The 18,596-nt window shown below is 40.8% G+C and overlaps 1 protein-coding gene and 1 non-coding gene across 5 annotated transcripts in view; one reads left to right on the forward strand and one right to left on the reverse strand.

Moving 5' to 3' along the window:
- Nucleotides 1–18,596, reverse strand: part of ASCC1 (activating signal cointegrator 1 complex subunit 1) — a 120,067-nt gene that overhangs the window by 71,705 nt on the left and 29,766 nt on the right. The gene's annotated exons all lie outside the window — the stretch shown is intronic.
- LOC116269594 lies at nucleotides 12,206–12,339 on the forward strand. Its single transcript, XR_004177214.1, has one exon. It is a non-coding gene; the product is annotated as a small nucleolar RNA SNORA36 family (small nucleolar RNA).

Below are 18,596 nucleotides of genomic sequence, written 5' to 3' on the forward strand. Positions count from 1 at the left end.
AAGATACATAATCCAATTTTAAAATAAGCTAAAGATTTGAACAGATATTCTCCCAAAAGAGGATATACTAATGGCTAATAAACTTATGAAAAGAGGCTCAACATCATTAGTCATTAAATAAGTGCAAATCAAAACCAAAATGAGATATTACCTCAGACCCATCAGAATTATTATAATCAAAAAGATAATAACAAGTGTAGATGAGGCTATGGAAAAACTGAGCAGCCACTTTGCAAAATAGAAATTTGTAAAATGGCACGGCCACTTTGGAAAACAGTTTGGCAGTTACTCAAAAAATTAAACATAAATTTACAAAAATTCACAGAAAAAAATAAAACCCAGCCATTTCACTCCTAGGATTCTACCCAACGAAATGAAAACAAAGGTCCACCTAAAGATGTGTACGTGAATCTCACAGCAGTATTATTTATAATAGCCAAAGAGTAGGAACAATCCACAAGTCCATCAACTGGTGAATGAAGAAACAAAACAGAGGCTAGCCATATATGCAACACTATTCGGAAATCAAAAGTAATGAACTACTAACACATGCAAAAATATAGCTAAACCTCAAAACATTATGCTAAGTAAAAGAAGCCAGATGCAAAAGACTATATATGGGCCGGGCGCGGTGGCTCACGCCTGTAATCCCAGCACTTTGGGAGGCCGAGACGGGCGGATCACAAGGTCAGGAGATCGAGACCATCCTGGCTAACACGGTGAAACCCCGTCTCTACTAAAAGTACAAAAAACTAGCCGGGCGAGGTGGCGGGCGCCTGTAGTCCCAGCTACTCGGGAGGCTGAGGCTGGAGAATGGCGTAAACCCAGGAGGCGGAGCTTGTAGTGAGCCGAGTTCGCGCCACTGCACCCCAGCCTGGGTGACAGAGCAAAGACTCCATCTCAAAAAAAAAAAAAAAAGACTATGTATTATATATGATTCTATCTATATGAAATGTCCAGAAAGGACAAATCTAAAGAGACTGAAATCAGGTTAACAGTTGCCTGTGGTGAGGAGCGGGGTGGCAAACAGGCAAAATGGAACTTTTTAGGGTGATGGAAATGTTCTAAAGCTGGATTGTGGTAATGATTGCACAACTCTGTAAATTTATTTAAAATCACTAAATTGTACATTTAAAATAAATGAATTTTATGGTATGTAAATTATACCTTAATGAAGCTGTTAAATAAGTTGTGTCTACGTTGTTTTTTTTTTAAGACAAGGTCTCCTCTGTCACCCAAGCTGGGGTGCAGTGGCAGGATCATGAATCCTACAGCCTCAAACTCCTGGCCTCAAGCAATCCTCTCTCCTCAGCCTCCCAAATGGCTGGGACTACAAGCTCACATCACCAAACTCAGCTAATTTTTTTTTTAATTTTTGTAGAAATGGGGTCTCATTATGTTGCAAAGGCTGGTTTCAAACTCCTGGCCTTAAGCAGGCCTCCCACCTGAAGCTACCACACCTGGCTAGCTCACTGGCGGTGGCTCACGCCTGTAATCCCAGCACTCTGGGAGGCCCAGGCAGGGGGATCACAAGGTCAGAAGATTGAGACCATCCTGGCCAACACGGTGAAACCCCGTCTCTACTAAAAACACAAAAATTAGCAGGGCATGGTGGCACGCGCCTGTAATTCCAGCTACTCAGGGGGCTGAGGCAGGAGAACTGCTTGAACCTGGGAGGCAAAGGTTGCAGTGAGATGAGATCGTGCCATTGTACTACAGCCTGGGTAACAAACAAGAGCGAAACTCCGCCTCAAAAAAAAAAAAATTCTGGCAAGAATCATTAAAGGATGTTAAATCTAAGGAGAAATTTTGTTGAGGAGTAGAATATTTGCATAGTCTTAAAATGTCCTCTTATAGATTGCTTATTGGTTGAAAGGTAAAAATACAGTAACTATAAAGAAATTAATCAACACTGACTGGATGGTGTCAAAATTAACATCACCACCGAGGGACACTGTATACTCTGAGAAGGACACATCATCACTTACACAATGCTCCATCCAGGAATACCTAAGTCTACTCATAAGGAAATGCCAGACAGATCAAAAGTGAGAAGCATTCTATTTAAAAAGTCAATGTCAAGAAAGACAAAGAGCCGGTGGGGCACCACGCACCTGGAATCCTGGCTACTCAGGAGGCTGGGGTGGGAGGATCACTTGAGCCCAGGAGTTCAAGGTGCAGTGGTGCTCACAACACCACACTGCACCCTGGGTGACAGCAGAGTGAGACTCTAACTCTCTAACTCAAAAAAAAAAAAAAAAAGAAGAAGAAAGGCAGACAAAGAAAGCCTGTGGAAATGTTCCAGATTCAAGGAAGCTAGAAACGTGACAATTAAACAACACCTAATCCTAGACTGAATCCCAAACTAGAGGGGGAAAAAATGCTACAAAGGATATTATTGGATTAAGCGACAAAATTTGAACGTGGATAGTAAATTAGATAAAACTATCAATGTTAAATGTATTGAGGTTGAGAACTATAACACTATTATGCATAAAAAAAATTTTGCCAGACACAGTGGTGCATGCCTATAGTCTCAGCTGCTCAGGAGGCTGAGGTGGAGGGATAGCTTGAAACCAGGAATTCAAAACTAGCCTGGACAACATATCGAGACCCCACCCCACTCCCCCCAATATTTTTAATTAAAATATTTTGAAATATTTACGACTGAAGAGCTATGACATGTGCAACTCACTCTAAAGCAGTTCAGAAAGAAAAAAATGGAATACTAAAACAAATAGTGAAATATTAACAATAGGTGAATCTGAGTAAAGGATACTACTCTTTTCTTCAACTTTTCTGTGAGTTTAAAACAACTTCCTGCATAAATTCTCTATTGGTGCTATAACAAATTACCACAAACGTTGTGGCTTACAACAATACGAACTTAACCTACCATCTTCTGGAGGTCAGAAGTCTAACATGAGTCAGCAGGGCTGCATTCCTTGAGGAGGCTCCAAGGCAAATCATTTCCTTGACTTTTCTAGCTTCTAGAGGCTACCTGAATGTCTTGGCTCAGAGTCACATCACTCCAATCTCCACTTTAATTGTCACGTCTCCTTCTCTGACTCTGACCTTTCCGACTTCCTCTTTTTTTTTTCTTAGACAGAGTCTTGCTCTGTTGCCCAGCTTGGAGTACAATGGCAAGATCCTGGCTCACTGCAACCTCCGCCTCCTGGGTTCAAGCTCTTCTCCTGCCTCATCCTCCCGAGTAGCTGGGATTACAGGCGCCCACCACCACGTCCAGCTAATTTTGTAGAGATGGGGTTTCACCATGTTGGCCAGGCTGATCTTGAACTCCTGACCTCAGGTGATCTGCCCACCTCGGCCTCCCAAAGTGCTGGGATTACATGTGTGAGCCGCCACGCTCAGTCTGACTCCCTCTTATAAAGACCCATCTCAACATCCTTAACTTTATCACATCTCAAAGTCTCTTTTGCCATAAAAGGTAATAGTCATCAGTTATGGGATTAGGATATGAGGATCTTTGGAGGGCCATTGTTCTGCCTGTCACATGCCCCCTTCCCAAAATGTTTTTTAAGGCATCTTTGGGAAAATACACTTGGGTGATAAAACTAAAGAAAACTAAGGATGTGATTACTGTAAAAGTTGGGACAGTGGTTACCCTTCAGGAGAAGACAGAGGCAAGACAAGGAAGTCTAGGGTGCTGATAAGATTGTATCTCCAGCCTGCATGGTGGTTATAAAAGCATCCATTTGTTCTGTACCGTCTTCTGATGTGTGTTACATTGAACAATTTTGAAGTTTTTTTAGAAAAACTCTAAGCACAAGGCTGGTGCACTGGCTCACCCCTGTAACCTCAGCACTTTAGGAGGCCGAGGCGGGCGGATCACAAGGTCAGGAGTTCAAGACCAGCCTGGGCAACATGGTGAACCCCTGTCTCTACTACACATACAAAAAATTAGCCAGGCCTAGTGGTGCATGCCTGTAATCCCAGCTACTCTGAAGGCTGAGGCAGGAAAATCGCGTGAACCCGGAAGGCAGAGGTTGCAGTGAGCCAACATTGCACCACTGCACTGCTATCTGGGCAACAGAGCAAAACTCAGTATCAAAAAAAAAAAAAGAAAAAGAAAAACTCTAAGCACAAATAAAAGAGGAAACCATTTGTTTTTCAGCTTTTATAGATGTTGGGCTTTTCTTTTTTTCTTTTTTCACGGGGTTGTGCTATGTTGACAAGGCTGGTCTTGAACTCCTGGCCTCAAGTGATCCACTGGCCTCAGCCTCCCAAAGTGAGGGATTACAGGCATGGGCCACCACACCTAGCCCAATGTTGAGACTTTTTAAAGGTAAAATTACCCTAGTTCCTCTAAAAATATATATTTTTATATTATATATTTTTATATTTTACATATATATAATACATAGTCATTATATATAATATATATAAAATACATAATATAGTGACTAGAGAGAGAAAAACGAGGGAAAAAAATGCCCTGTCACTGGCATGCCAAATCAAAACTTAACTAGTAGAGCCAGACTCAATTCTAAAGGCCTGAAAGCACACCTAAGTACCTTTCTAGACCCGGAAATGACTAGGAAACATAGGAGGAAAACAGTCTAATGGTTTAAAATTCCCGGCTTACTATCTCAGTCACTTTCACATTCCATTGCTCTTTTTTCCTTTTTCTTTCTCTTTATTCTTCAGCCTTATCTTGCATAAATTTGCCCTAATACTCAGCTAGAAAAATGAAGTTCTACAGCTTTGCTTTCCCTGCCTTACCCTTTGGGAGCCTAGCACTCTAGTCAACTTGAGTTTACTTGCCAAGGAAACACCCAGTACTGGGAAACAAAACACACAGAAGGCAATGGAGTAGGAAAAGGTACAGACAGGACACCTAAAGGTCACACAATCTAAAGTCCTTTTTGGAATTTTGAGTCATAAGGGTTCAAATAATCCTTCACTCTACTGTAGACTATATAGTTTACAAGTAACTCCACTGGACAGTCTTTTAATGAATGGAGAAACTCTCTAAACTGCCCTACCTCACAATGCCATCTACCAAGAGAAACTTTTCTCTTACTGAATTATCTAAATTTAATTTGGAACCAAACAATCTTCAAGACAACAGCATAAATCTCTAGAGCCACTGTTTTTCTTTGCTCGGAATATATCATATTCCTGCTGCAAGCCCATTCACTGAGATGAATGAAGACTAACCAACGTCAAATTCTTTACTGCAGGGGTTTAATTACACTGGGCCCTGCTCCAAGTTCGCCATTACTTGGAGCTGGAACTATCTTACTCCATTAGGTAGGCCACCCAGGCTGGCGCCTCAAAGTTCTAATGGTATTGACCTTCCACCCAGCAGGGAGAAGCAAAGGGTGAAGTAACAGGAATTTCCTGGGGCAGTTTTGTGTATGAAAATAAACATGTTTCTTTATGGCTAAGTCACACCACTGAGCCTCAGTTTCTTTCTTGTTAAATAAAGCCTCATGCATGCATGCAAAAGCTTCCTCTAAAGAAAACTTATGTACATGCCCAACTCACAGTTCACCGAGTTCAAGGTCATGTCCTGACTCATCAGTCCTGGGTGCACGGACCTTAGCCCTCTCATTCAAACTGCAGCTCATGATTTACCACTAGCAGTCACCACATCATCACAGGCCCTTCACTGGTATCACTTTTAATCCAGCACCCTGGGCTCGACTGGGGCAGAAGTGCTCATAATACTACTAGTAGGAACAACTAACAAGACATAATAAAATCTACAGATATCAAGCTTGGGGAAAAGGCCAGTAGAGAGCAGTATGGATTAGTCCATCATGAAGCATTCTCTGCTTCCTTAAAGCTCAACCATCCTTTCCATGAGATGGGATATAACACAGGTGCAACTGCCAGAGCTGTCAGCAAGTAGAAGGGAGGCCTCTCTCCAGACATAGACCTGTAAGCTCATGCTCCACTACACGATAGTGAAGAATCTGATCCAAATGTGTAGCACCCAGAATGTAAATAATTTATAGTCCTCTGCCTTGATGGTACATGCCAATTGCCAGAGACAAAAAATAATTCTTAAATCATATTCACATATATCTTTTAGGAACTCCAGGTATAATAAAGGTTTGTGCCTTTAACCCGGAGTAGAGTGTCTAGGATTCTAATTCCAACTGTGTCACAAAGCAGCTATAATTAGGCAAATCATGTCACTTTTCTAGCCTCGGCTTCCTCCTCTGTAAAATAAGGGAGGTGGCCTGGTTTACCTATAAGTCAAAGGACCTATAAAATTTTTACATGTTCCCACAAAACCTAAATAATTATCTGCTAACAAAATGGATTATCTGTGAGGGATCTACCAATTCACTTTCTGATATTCTATGCAAAGAAAAAGAGAAAACATGCATGCTTTCCCTATACTCGTTGTATTTTCTTTCTTTTTTTATGGCCAAATCCTGTAGAATTGCTTCTGGGCAGGTGATATGAAGTTCATTCATATAAAGAAGTCATTCCAATACGGAGAAGTGATGAAAAGAGCATTTGGCTACGCAACCAGACAGGCCTATGTTCAAATTCTGCCAACTATCAGCAGCATGACCCTAGGTGAGTTACTCAGTTGCTACAAAGCTTAATTTCATCATCTATAAAACAGACAATATTTCTCAGGTTTGCTCTGCAGATTAAATGAAACACATGTGAAGTCTCTGGCACACAGTAGTATGGAATAAATACAAGCTTCCCCCTCTTCCTTTTTACATGACTGTGCAGCACTAGACAAATGCCATCTTTGCTCTCCCTTTTAAAGCAGCACTGGAAGCTAAATCAGGCTCTGCTGAGTCATTTCCATTATTCTTTAGGAATGTTCAGAAAAGCTGACTTTGATTTGCAAGTCACTATGTGCTATTAATGAAATACTGTGTTAAGCTGTATAAGCTTTAGAAAAAAGGGTTTTGTTTCTCCTGGCTTATAAACTCTATTTATTCATACATAATTACAAGAAAGTGGAGAGGTTCTTAAAACGTGGACAAATACTCAAGCATGGGCTTTTATATTGACCAGAGAAAAGAACTTCTCATGCATTGTCTAAAGATCTTTACCCACTAAAGACGAGTGAAGAGCATCTCCCCTCACTAATGGATGCACCACCCCACTTACCTTAGATGAGCACAAAGAATCCTTCAGCCTGCGCTTCTAAAAGCTTCACTATTCCTCCATAGTTACTTGAAAGCACTCGTTAGCAAGGCATTTACTCAACTTACATTTATTCCCAAAGACAGACCCTAGTCCCTCTCACATTTCTGATGGGTTAATAGCGCAAGAGAGATCTGCTGCTGCTTCTTAATGCCACTCCTTCCCTCCCCTCCATTTTGTAACCCATGGGATTATTACAAGTCTTACTTGGTACCGCAATAATTAGAACAATTATAACAACAATAATACTTATTCGGCACTATGTGCCATGCTCTGCTCCAAACACCTTAAACTTATTAACTCATTTACTCTTCATATCAACACTGTAACATAAAATACCATTATTATCCCAACTTTAGAGCAGAACTCTGTAATATCTTTGGAATACATCCCCTCCTGAATATGCCACAAACCCTATTCTTTCAATAGACAGTATTGATAGCCTCCCAACTGGTACCTGCCTTGGTGCCCAACTCCTTACCTCTCAAGGCATCCTCCACACTGCCTTCAATTTTTTTCCTACGGTGCTAAGTTCATCACAGTCCTTGCTTAAAATCTCAACTAGTTTGTTTCTTTCTTTCTTTTGGAGACAGGATCTCGCTCTGTCACCCAGGCTAGAGTGCAGTGTCATAATCATGGCTACTGTAACCTCTATCTCTGGACTCAAGCAATCCTTCTCCCACATCAGCCTCCCAAGTAGCTGGGATCACAGGTACACACCACCATGCCTGGCTAATTTTTTTATTGTTTGTAGACATGGAGTTTCATTATGTTGCCCAGGCTGGTTTCACACTCTTGGACTCGAGGGATCCTCCCACCTCAGCCTCCCAAAGTGCTAAGATTACAGGTGTGAGCTACTATGCCCAGTCTTAACTATTTTCTTACTATCTATAGGATATTACATTCAAAATCCTTAACCCACACAAGAGCTTTCACAACTTGGGAGCCATGTCATTTCCACTCTTAACTCCTACCTCTTCTTAACTCTACCTCTTTCTAAGTACCAGCCTTAACAAATTCCTCACTCTCCCCTGAATACCTCACAAGTGACATTTCCTCTGCGCAATGCTCCCTGCCCCATTTGCCTGCCTAGCACAAACTCCTGTCCCTTCAAGACTGTTCAATTGTCAGCTCCCTTATGAAGCCTTCTCCAACCACTACAGAATTTCTCCTCTGGATACCCACTGCATTTATCTAGTAGCACTTATCTCACAACACTGCAACTATTTCTGGAAGAAGTCTATTTCCCACACCCTAGAGTATGGGATCCTTAACAGCAGAGTCCATTGTTGGCACATAATATGTCCTATACGTTACACGTATACCTGGTATAAAGTAGACATTTAATAAATAGTGCATGAATCAATAAGACACAAAAACCTGTTCAAAACTAGTATCTTCCCCAAAATGGGACAATATATGAAACTTTTAAATATTTTCTTTTCTTACTTTCCTACTGAACATCAGAAATCAGGGGGTTTTACAATTTTCCTTACAACCAAAGACAACTATCCCATCTTCATTCTAAATCAGTTCAAAAGTTAACTACAAATCCTGCAACTCCCCTTATACATGAAAAATCCTAAATTACACACTAAAGCTTTTATATAAACATTTTCTTCTTCAGTCACTAATACTAACCAGAAAAAAAACCCTGCCTGAGGGAGTTAGGGGGATGCAGACCCATTACCCATTCTGCCCAGTGTAAACCTTCACGCTACAATATGAACAGAATTATGCAGTTTCTGCAGCTATAACCGATTCAGGTTCTCTAGGCAGCCTGAGAAATCCCCTGTTGCTTCAGATGGATCTATAAGCTTTCAAATGTTCTACTGCACATGGTTTTGAATTACTGTTTTTCATTACTGATGTGCTTTCTACTGGACCCTGCTGTGAGATAAAGTGGAATTATAGCAGCATTACTAGCTAAAGAATGATTGAGAGATATACAGGGTTGTAATATACTTCCTGAATTTGTAGGCAATGAGACATCTTTGAATCTTAATGCAAGAAACGAGTGAAAAAATAAGGTGCAGCTTATCTGCAGATCACGCAGATGAAGAATAGCTTGCCAATGTCTGTGAGCAGCTAAATCCTACGTTAAATACTCAGGCTTAGGGAACTGAAGCACAGGGATGATAGTGATAATGTCTGCAGTCAAACAATATTTCTTATATAACAGATGAACACAAACAAAGGTGATTTCAGGGAATGCTATCCTAAAAGGCAAATTCAGTTTCCTTGAAGAGCAAAGGGTGAGGTCAAGGACAAGTCTGCTACCAAATAAAGAGGAAAAAGAGGCCGACTGTTTCAAAGGAAGAAAGAATTATGTTCAAGGAAGGATGATCAGAAGGATAGAATGAGACCTGAGTGTAGAAAAGTTGCCTGTTGCCCCAAAAATGTGACCTTCACAACAACGTTTAACAATGAAAATTAATAGCTGTGATGGAATTCTCAGACTGACCCCTAATGACCTTTTGTCCTGGTATAATCCAGGTTGTAGGTGGACCTGTGGCTGTGATAATGTATCAATCCTATGAATTATATTGTGTTATATGGTACAGCGGACTTTAAGAGAGAGAGATTATCCCAATGAGCCTAATCTATACACATGAGCTGTTTAAAAAGCAATCTTTGGCTGGTGGCAGAAGTCAGATCTGACATGAGAAGGATTTGATGAAGCCAGAACAGCTATGTATCAAGGAAATGGCACTTTCAGATGTATAGACACAAGGATCTGAATTCTGCCAACAACCTGAATGAACATGGAAGTTGATTCTTCCTAAGAGCCTCCAGATGAGATACCAGTCTGGTCAACATCTTGATTTTGGCCTTGTGAGACCCTAAGCAGAGAGCCCAGTCCAGTCCACTGGGTCCTCTGCCCTGCAGAACTATGAAACTAAAAGAGAACTGTGAGATGATACATGGGTGTGGTTTTAGGCTGCTAAGATTGTGGTAATTTTTTACACAGCAATAGAAAACTCATAAGGTAGGGTAAACTATAACCTGACATTTCAACAGAACCTTTCATATCAGAGATCCCAAAAGCACTTGATGTATTTGTCATAAGTTATAAAGAAAAATAAATTCACCTTCTCAAAAAAGGAAATAAACATTAATAACATCAATTTTTTTTTAGAAGATGAAGAGTCTCACCTTCTTAAGTCCTGAACCAGGACTGAAGGCAGACATCATAATGAACACATCCTTAGATAATATCTGATCCATATGACACTTCTTTTGAACAGTTCAGGAAGAGCATATGATTTGAATAATAACCCAAGCAAAAGTGGAAAGCTCTGCTTCCCCCCCCTCCCCCCGACCCGCGAGACAGGAGCTTGCTTTGTTGTCCAGACTGGCTAATTTTTGTATGTTTTGTAGAGACAAGTTTTCACCATGCTTCCCAGGATGATCTCAAACTCTTGGGCTCAACTGATTCACCTGCCTTGGCCTCCCAAAGGGCTGGGATTACAGCTGTGAGCCACTGCACCTGGCCTGCTGCTCTTTTTTAAACCCTCAAATACTGTCCAAATTATTACCGAATTCCAGTCAAGGCTGTTCTCACTTGAAAATGCCTGCTGAAAGATTGATATAGTTGGTTAGCAGTTGGTCAGCTGATTAACAAGCAACCATCAAAACGTCTTCAATTGTTTCACAGGGTATTTTTTTTCCCATTCAAATAACTTTTCCTCAGTGACCCCCAGAACTGTCAACTATTTGTTCTATTGGATTATATAAACTAGAGCAGATGCTAGATCCTACACAACTTCGTATCACTGCTCTACTTAACACTGTGGCATCCACTAGCTGTGGCACCTTAGGCAAGTTACTGTCTCTAAGCTTCCATTCCTTCATCAGTGAAATGAGATATAAATACCTACCTCATAGGGAGGGAATGAAGATTAAACAAAATGAGCATAGGAGGCATTTAGAACACTGTCTAGCAAAATATAAAGCTCAATAAATATTTGCTATTTTATATATCATTCAATTATCAATTGAGTGAATAAAAACAGTGGGACACTCAGGCTAATTTACAATATCATAGATTACTAGCAGGAAAAAAAATGCATGAATAGCAGCTTTATTCATAATATCCCATAAGTGGAAACAATCCAAATGTTCCAGTGATGAAACTCAACTTTAAAAAAAAAAAAAAAAACATAAAAATACTAATAACAGAAAAGAAAAATATTTTTTAAAAAACCAGCTGGGTGCGGTGGCTCACGCCTGTAATCCCAGCACTTTAGGAGGCCAAGGCAGGTGGATCACTTGAGGTCAGGAGCTTGAGACCAGCCTGGTCAACATGGTGAGACCCCACCTCTACTAAAAATACAAAAATTAGCCAGCCATGTTGGCACATGCCTATAATTCCAGCTACCCAGGAGGCTGAGGCATAAGAATTGCTTGAACCCAGGGGGCAGAGGTTGCAGTAAGCCAAGGTTGTGCCACTGCACTCCAGCCTGGGCAACAGAGTGAGACCCTGTCTTAAAAAAAAAAAAAAAGAACCAAATGGAACTTCAAGAGATAAAAAATAAAAGAGCTACCCAAGCACGGTGGATCACACCTGTAATCTCAGCACTTTGGTAAGGCTAGGCAGGTAGATCACTTGAGGCTAGGAATTCAAGACCAGTCTTACGAACATGGTGAAACCCTGTCTCTACTAAAAATACAAAAATTAGCCACGTGTGGTGGCATGTGCCTGTAATCCCAGCTACTTGGGAGGCTGAGGCAGGAGAATCACCTGAACCCAGGAGGCAGAGGTTGCAGTGAGCCGAGATCGCACCACTGCATGCCAGCCTGAGCAACAGAACGAGACCCTGTCTCAAAAAATACATAAAAATCAAAAATCAAAAATGGTAATTCCATCAAATGGGATTAACAAAAGATTAGACACTTAAAAAAAAAAAATCAGTGAACGTGAAGACACAACTATAGAAACTATACAACCTGAAGCAGCATGGGTGATGGCATCAGTCATACCCAAACCTCAGCATTACATAATATACCCATGTAACAAACCTACACATGTACCTTCTGAATCTAAAATAGAAGCTGATTCCAAAGTATTGAGTTCAGTTCAAGGCAGCTTCCCTATTCTGTTAACTAAACTTTGGGACACTGAAATGGGCTACAGGAGATGATTGGTTAGAAACCATTATTCTGGGTGGTGGGCGCCTGTAGTCCCAGCTACTCGGGAGGCTGAAGCAGGAGAATGGCATAAACCCAGGAGGCGGAGCTTGCAGTGAGCTGAGATAGGGCCACTGCACTCCAGCCTGGGCGACAGAGTAAGACTCCATCTCAAAATAAATAAATAAACAAAAATATTTAAAAAAAAAAAAAAAAAAGAAAGAAAGCATTATTCTGTTCAACTGCCTCTCTCTCTCTTTTTTTTTTTTTTTTTTTTGGAGACAGAGTCTCACTCTGTCACCAGGCTAGAGTGCAGTGGCATGATCTTGGCTCACTGCAACCTCCACCTCCCTGGTTCAAGCAATTCTCCTGCAATTCTCCTGCCTCAGCTTCCCAAGTAGCTGGGAATACAGGCGCACACCACCATGCCCAGCTAATTTTTGTATTTTTAGTAGAGACAAGGTTTCACCATGTTGGCCAGGATGGTCTCGATCTCTTGACATTGTGATCCACCTGCCTCGGCCTCCCAAAATGCTGGGATTACAGGCGTGAGCCACCGCACCTGGCCTATTTGCCTCTCATCTTACAAAAAATGCCTGTTTGGGTCTAATACATCAACAGTTAAAGATGCCTAGAAGAGATGGGACTGATGAGGCTGAAGACTTACTGAGCTTGGACTAACAGACAAGTTACATTCAGTTTTAGGAAGTCAGGTCTGATGAGCTAAGATAAAAAGAAACTGAATTATTTTCATACATGGTTGCTTTTCAGAAATAAAATAAAAACAAAATAGAAGCTAAAATTTAAAAAAAAGAAGATAAACAGATTTTAATATTATAAAATTGGAAAAACAAAAATTTTGAACAGTAAAGGAATATTTAATTTTTTTTTCTTTTTTTTCATGAACCATACACGAGACTTAAGGAATATTTAACTATTTTTGGAAAACCGAAGCAGAGGGAAAAAAACATCTGGACAGAATTTCAGTAACTTGTGCACCAATATCAAGTGATTTTTTTTTTTTTTTTTGAGACGGTCTCACTCTGTTGCCCAGGTTGGAGGGCCGTGGCACCATCTCAGCTCATTGCAACTTCCACCTCCCAGGTTGAAGCGATTCTTGTGCCTCAGCCTCCCGAGTAGCTGGGATTATAAACGTGTGCCCCCATGCCCAGCTAATTTTTGTATTTTTAGTAGAGATGGGGTTTCACCATGTTGGCCAGCCTGGTCTCAAACTCCTGACCTCAAGAGATCCACTCACCTCAGCCTCCCAGGTGTGAGCCACCGCGCCCGGCCTCAAGTATTCTGATACACATGTAATCGGTGTTCCAGAAGGAAATGAGAAAAAAGGAAAGAAAAGACATCCGAGGAAATAATGACTGAAAATTATACAAAACTGGAGTGAAACAGCAAGAACAGAGACTAGGAAGTTGTAGGCCCTCATTCCCCCATGGACACATCAAATAACAACATACAGACCAAAGTAGCTTTAGAAAAACCCTAAAAACCAGTTAAGAAGTTGCAGGAACCAAACATACACCTAACCATGAAAAGGTCACACTTCAAAGTGGTAGAAAACTTTGTGCCATTTTCATTCATCCTTGTCCCACTCAATCTGTCCCACCTTGTCCCATCAATGGGAAGAAGCTATCCAATTTCCAGCTCTTCCCTCAGGATGGAGCAAAAATAGAACTAGCTTCAATGTTCTGGCTTGTGTGGGGCTGCCTGAGGAACTGACTGCTGTCTCACCTCACTCGGAGGGCTAATGGGAATGGTGACATAGTCTGGATACCAGGCTAGAGGCCACTGAAAGCAGTGGCAGGAGCCACGGCAGGGTGAGAGAGTGCATATCGTGAGTACCTGGGGCAAAAGGATTGCTGGCAGAGGAATACAATAGACCACCTAAGGGTCCAAGAAGAATTAGAGGTGAGACTCAGTGAAATTAGGACATTTAAAAGCAGCTACATATACAGGGGAACTTTATTTTTTTTTTATACTTATTCATATTTTATTTTGGTTTTTTTTTCTGGTCTTTTTTTTTATTATTATACTTTAAGTTCTGGGGTGCAGAACATGCAGGTTTGTTACATAGGTATATCCATATCATGGGGGATTGCTGCACCCATTATCTACATTACGTATTTCTCCTAATGCTATCCCTCCCCCAGCCCCCTATCCCCCGACAGGCCCCGGTGTATGATGTTCTAAAGGGGAACTTTAAAAAAAAAAAAAAAAAAAATAGCATATGCTATGAACTAGGCATGGTGGCCCACGCCTGTAGTCCCAGCCACTCAGGAGGCTGAGTTGGGAGGATCACTTGAGCCCAGGAGTTCAAGGCTACAGTGAGCCATGAATGCACCACTGCACTCCAGCCTAGATGACAGAGTGAGACCCTGTCTTTAAATATTTTGTTTAACAACAAAAAAAAAGGCACATGCACAGGCCCAAGGAAGACATATCCCCAAAAAAGGTTTGAGAAGACCCCGGGACAATCTGAGATAATTTTTTAAACGACCAAAATAATTAAGCACAATAGTAACTTATATAAATCCTTGAAAAAAGAAAAATTCATAAAACCATACCAATAATAAATAGATAAATTATGAAGTAAGGAGAGAAGGTAGGTCTCCTCCTTACAGTAGGGTGTATAAAGCTAACTACTAAATGCAGAGAGACTGCTTTAGAGTTGGAAAATGATCATTTTGCAACCATCATGTTAAAATATTGGATCAGGCAAGAATCATCAATGGATACAGAACCCAGGGAGAGATGTTAATGAGGAACAGGATATTTGAACGATCTTTTGAAGTATCTCCCTGCAGATTGCTTATTAGTTGCAAGACAAAAATAAAATACAGTCATTACACTTAGGAGAAACTGAGTAGCACGTTGATTCAAATGTAACATCACCTATGTAATGCAGACACAGATTACATGCCCCTAGATGTGACAGCCTGAGGACATAACATTACCTATACAGTACTGTGACTGAGAAAGTGTAACTTAAAGCTAAACAAGAGGAAATATAAGAAAAACACAAAATAAAGAATGCTCTTGGGGCCGGTGGCTCACACCTATAATCCCAGCACTTTGGGAGGCCAAGATGGGCGCATCACTTGAGCTCAGGAGTTCGAGACCAGCCTGGACAATATAGTGAAATCCCATCTCTATCAAAAATACAAAAGATTAGTTGGGAATGGTGGCACACGCCTGTAGTCCCAGCTACTCAAGAGACTAAGGTGGGAGGATCGGCTGAGGCAGGAGGATCGCCTGAGCCTGGAAGGTGGAAGTTTCAGTAAGCCAAGATAGTGCCACTGAACTCCAGCCTGGATGACAACATGAGACCCTGTCTAAAAAAAAAAGAGAAGAAAAGAACGCTCTCCTGGCCGGGCGCGGTGGCTCACGCCTGTAATCCCAGCACTTCGTGAGGCCGAGGTGGGCAGATCACAAGGTCAAAAGATCGAGAACACCCTGGCCAACATGGTGAAACCCCATCTCTACTAAAAATACAAAAATTAGCTGGACGTGGTGACATGAGCCTGTAGTCCCAGCTACTTGGGAGGCTGAGGCAGGAGAATCACTTGAATCTGGGAGGCAGAGGTTGCAGTAAGCTGAGATCTCGCCATTGCACTCCAGCCTGGCGAAAGAACAAGACTCCATCTCAAAAAAAAAAAAAAAAACAATGCTCTCTTTACCTGTCATCCCAGAACTTTGGGAGGCTGAAACAGTTGGATTGCTTGAGCCCAGAAGTTTGAGACCAGCCTGGGCAACACAGCAAAACCCCATCTCTACAAAAATTACAAAAATTAGCTGGGCATGGTGGTACACACTTATAGTATCAGCTACTTGGGAGGCTGAGGCAGGAGGATTGAGTCCAGGAGGTGGAGGTTGCAGTTAGCCAAGATTGCACCACTGCACTCCAGCCTGGGTATCTGAGTGAGACCATGTCTCAAAAAAAAAAAAGTTTTTTAATAAAAAATAAAATAAAGAAACAATAAATGCCAGAAGACAGTGGAATTATACGTTCACAGCCCTAGAAGAATAAACTAATTAGAATTCTATAACTAGTAAAAATCTTCCAAAAAAGGTGAATTAAAAATTTTTTCAAACAAATAAAAGCTGACAGAAATTATTTCCAGCAGACCTGAACTACAAGAAATCTTAGGCTGGGCATGGTGGCTCACACCTATAATCCCAGCACTCTAGGAGGCCAAGGAGGGCGGATCACCTGAGGTCAGGAGTTGGAGACCAGCCTGGCCAACATGGTGAAACTCCATTTCTACTAAAAATACAAAAATGAGCCAGGTGTGGTAGCATGCACCTGTAGTACCAGCTACCTGGGAGGCTGAGACAGGGGAATCACCTGAACCCGGGAGGTGGAGGTTGCAGTGAGCCAAGCCTGCACCACTGCACTCCAGCCTGGGTAACAGAGCGAGACTCAGTCTCAAAAAAATAAATAAATAAATAAACCCTCAATCCAAAAAAAAGGGGGGGGGGGGTACAAAGAAGAGTCAAACAGAAACAAACAACAAAAGAACAAAGAAGACCAAAAAAATAAAGAGACAAAGAGAAACAAAGACTAAGATGGTAGATTTAATCCACCCATAGCTAAAATTACATTAAATGTAAATGTTCTATCTACTCCAGTTAAAAGGTAGAGATGTCAGACTGCAATTTGAAAATAAGAAACAATACCTAACTATATGCTGTCTAAAAAGAAACCTGTTTTGAATATAAAGACACAAATATGTTAAAAGTAAAAGAAAATAAATACATATATAGTACAAACATTAATCAAAACAAAGTTAGAGGCCGGGCGCAGTGGCTCATACCTGTAATCCCAGCACTTTGGGAGGCCAAGGCGGGCAGATCATGAGGTCAGGAGATCGAGACCATCCTGGCTAACACAGTGAAAACCCATCTCTACTAAAAATAAAAAAAAAAATTAGCCGGGCGTGGTGGTGGGTGCCTATAGTCCCAGCTACTCAGGAGGCTGAGGCAGAAGAATGGTGTGAACCTGGGAGGCAGAGCTTGCAGTGAGCCGAGATCGCGCCACTGCACTCAGCCTGGGCGACAGAGTGAGACTTTGTCTCAAAAAAAAAAAAAGAAGGAAAAGAAAGTTGGAATGGCTATATTAACATCAAAAAAGTAGACCAGAACAAGGAATATTATCAGGAATAGAAAACATTTTATAATTATAAAAGGATCTTATTAAGAAAGTGTGGAAAAAACTGATAGAAATGAAAAGAGAAATAGATGAATCCACAGTTATAGGTGGAGATTTCAACACTCATCTCTCAATAATTAAAAGAACAAGTAGATAGAAAATCAGTATTGATAGAGAGCTTGCAGTGAGCCAAGATCACTGCACTTCAGCCTGGGCGACAGAGCAAGACTCTGTCTCAAAAAAAAAAAAGAAAAAATTACAACACAATAGTAAGAAACAAAAAAAAAAGTTAAATAAACAATATCATGCACTTTTTTAAAAAAGGTTAAAATGGTAAACTTTATGTTATGTATATTTCACCATAAAGAGAAAAAGCTAAAATACCATTAACAACAACAAAAATGGACAAAATATTTGAACAGGTACTTCACAAAGGCAGATATACAAATAGGCAATGAGCACATGAAAAGATGCTTCGCAGCATCAGCCATGACGGAAATGTATATAAAAACCACAATGAGCTACCATGATGAGATGCCCACTAGACAGGGTTAAATTAAAAAAAGATAGATAGACACTACTAAGTGTTGGTAAGAATGTGGAGCAACCTAAACTCTCATACATTATTTGTAGCAGTATAAAAGAGGCACAACCACCTTGGGAAAAGATCTGACGGTTTCCTATAAAACTAAACATACACATGATCCAACAATTACACTACTGAGTATTTACCCAAGAGGTATAAAAACATATACTGAACACAAAGATTTCCGCACAAATTAATAATGGCCAAAGACTAGAAACCATCCAAACATCTATCAGGGTTGAACAGATAAAGAAATCTCCAGCTATAAACCACCCAAACATCTATCAGGGTTGAATGGATAAAGTGGTACATTCATGCAAAGAAATACCACTCAACAATAAAAAACAGCAAACTCCCATAACACACAACATGAATGACTCCCAAAAATATTAATGTTGAACCAAAAACAAAGTCACACAAAAGACTATATATCATATAATTCCATTCATATAAAGTTCTAGAAAAGGGAAACCTAATAGCAACACAAAATAGATTAGTGGTTGCCTGGAATCAATGGTAGGAGGTGAGAGGGGAGGGAGAGGGCATCAACTTCAGAGGAAAGAAATATTT

Source organism: Papio anubis, chromosome 11 (genome assembly GCF_008728515.1).
Source record: "Papio anubis isolate 15944 chromosome 11, Panubis1.0, whole genome shotgun sequence".
Classification (NCBI taxonomy): Eukaryota; Metazoa; Chordata; class Mammalia; order Primates; family Cercopithecidae; genus Papio; species Papio anubis.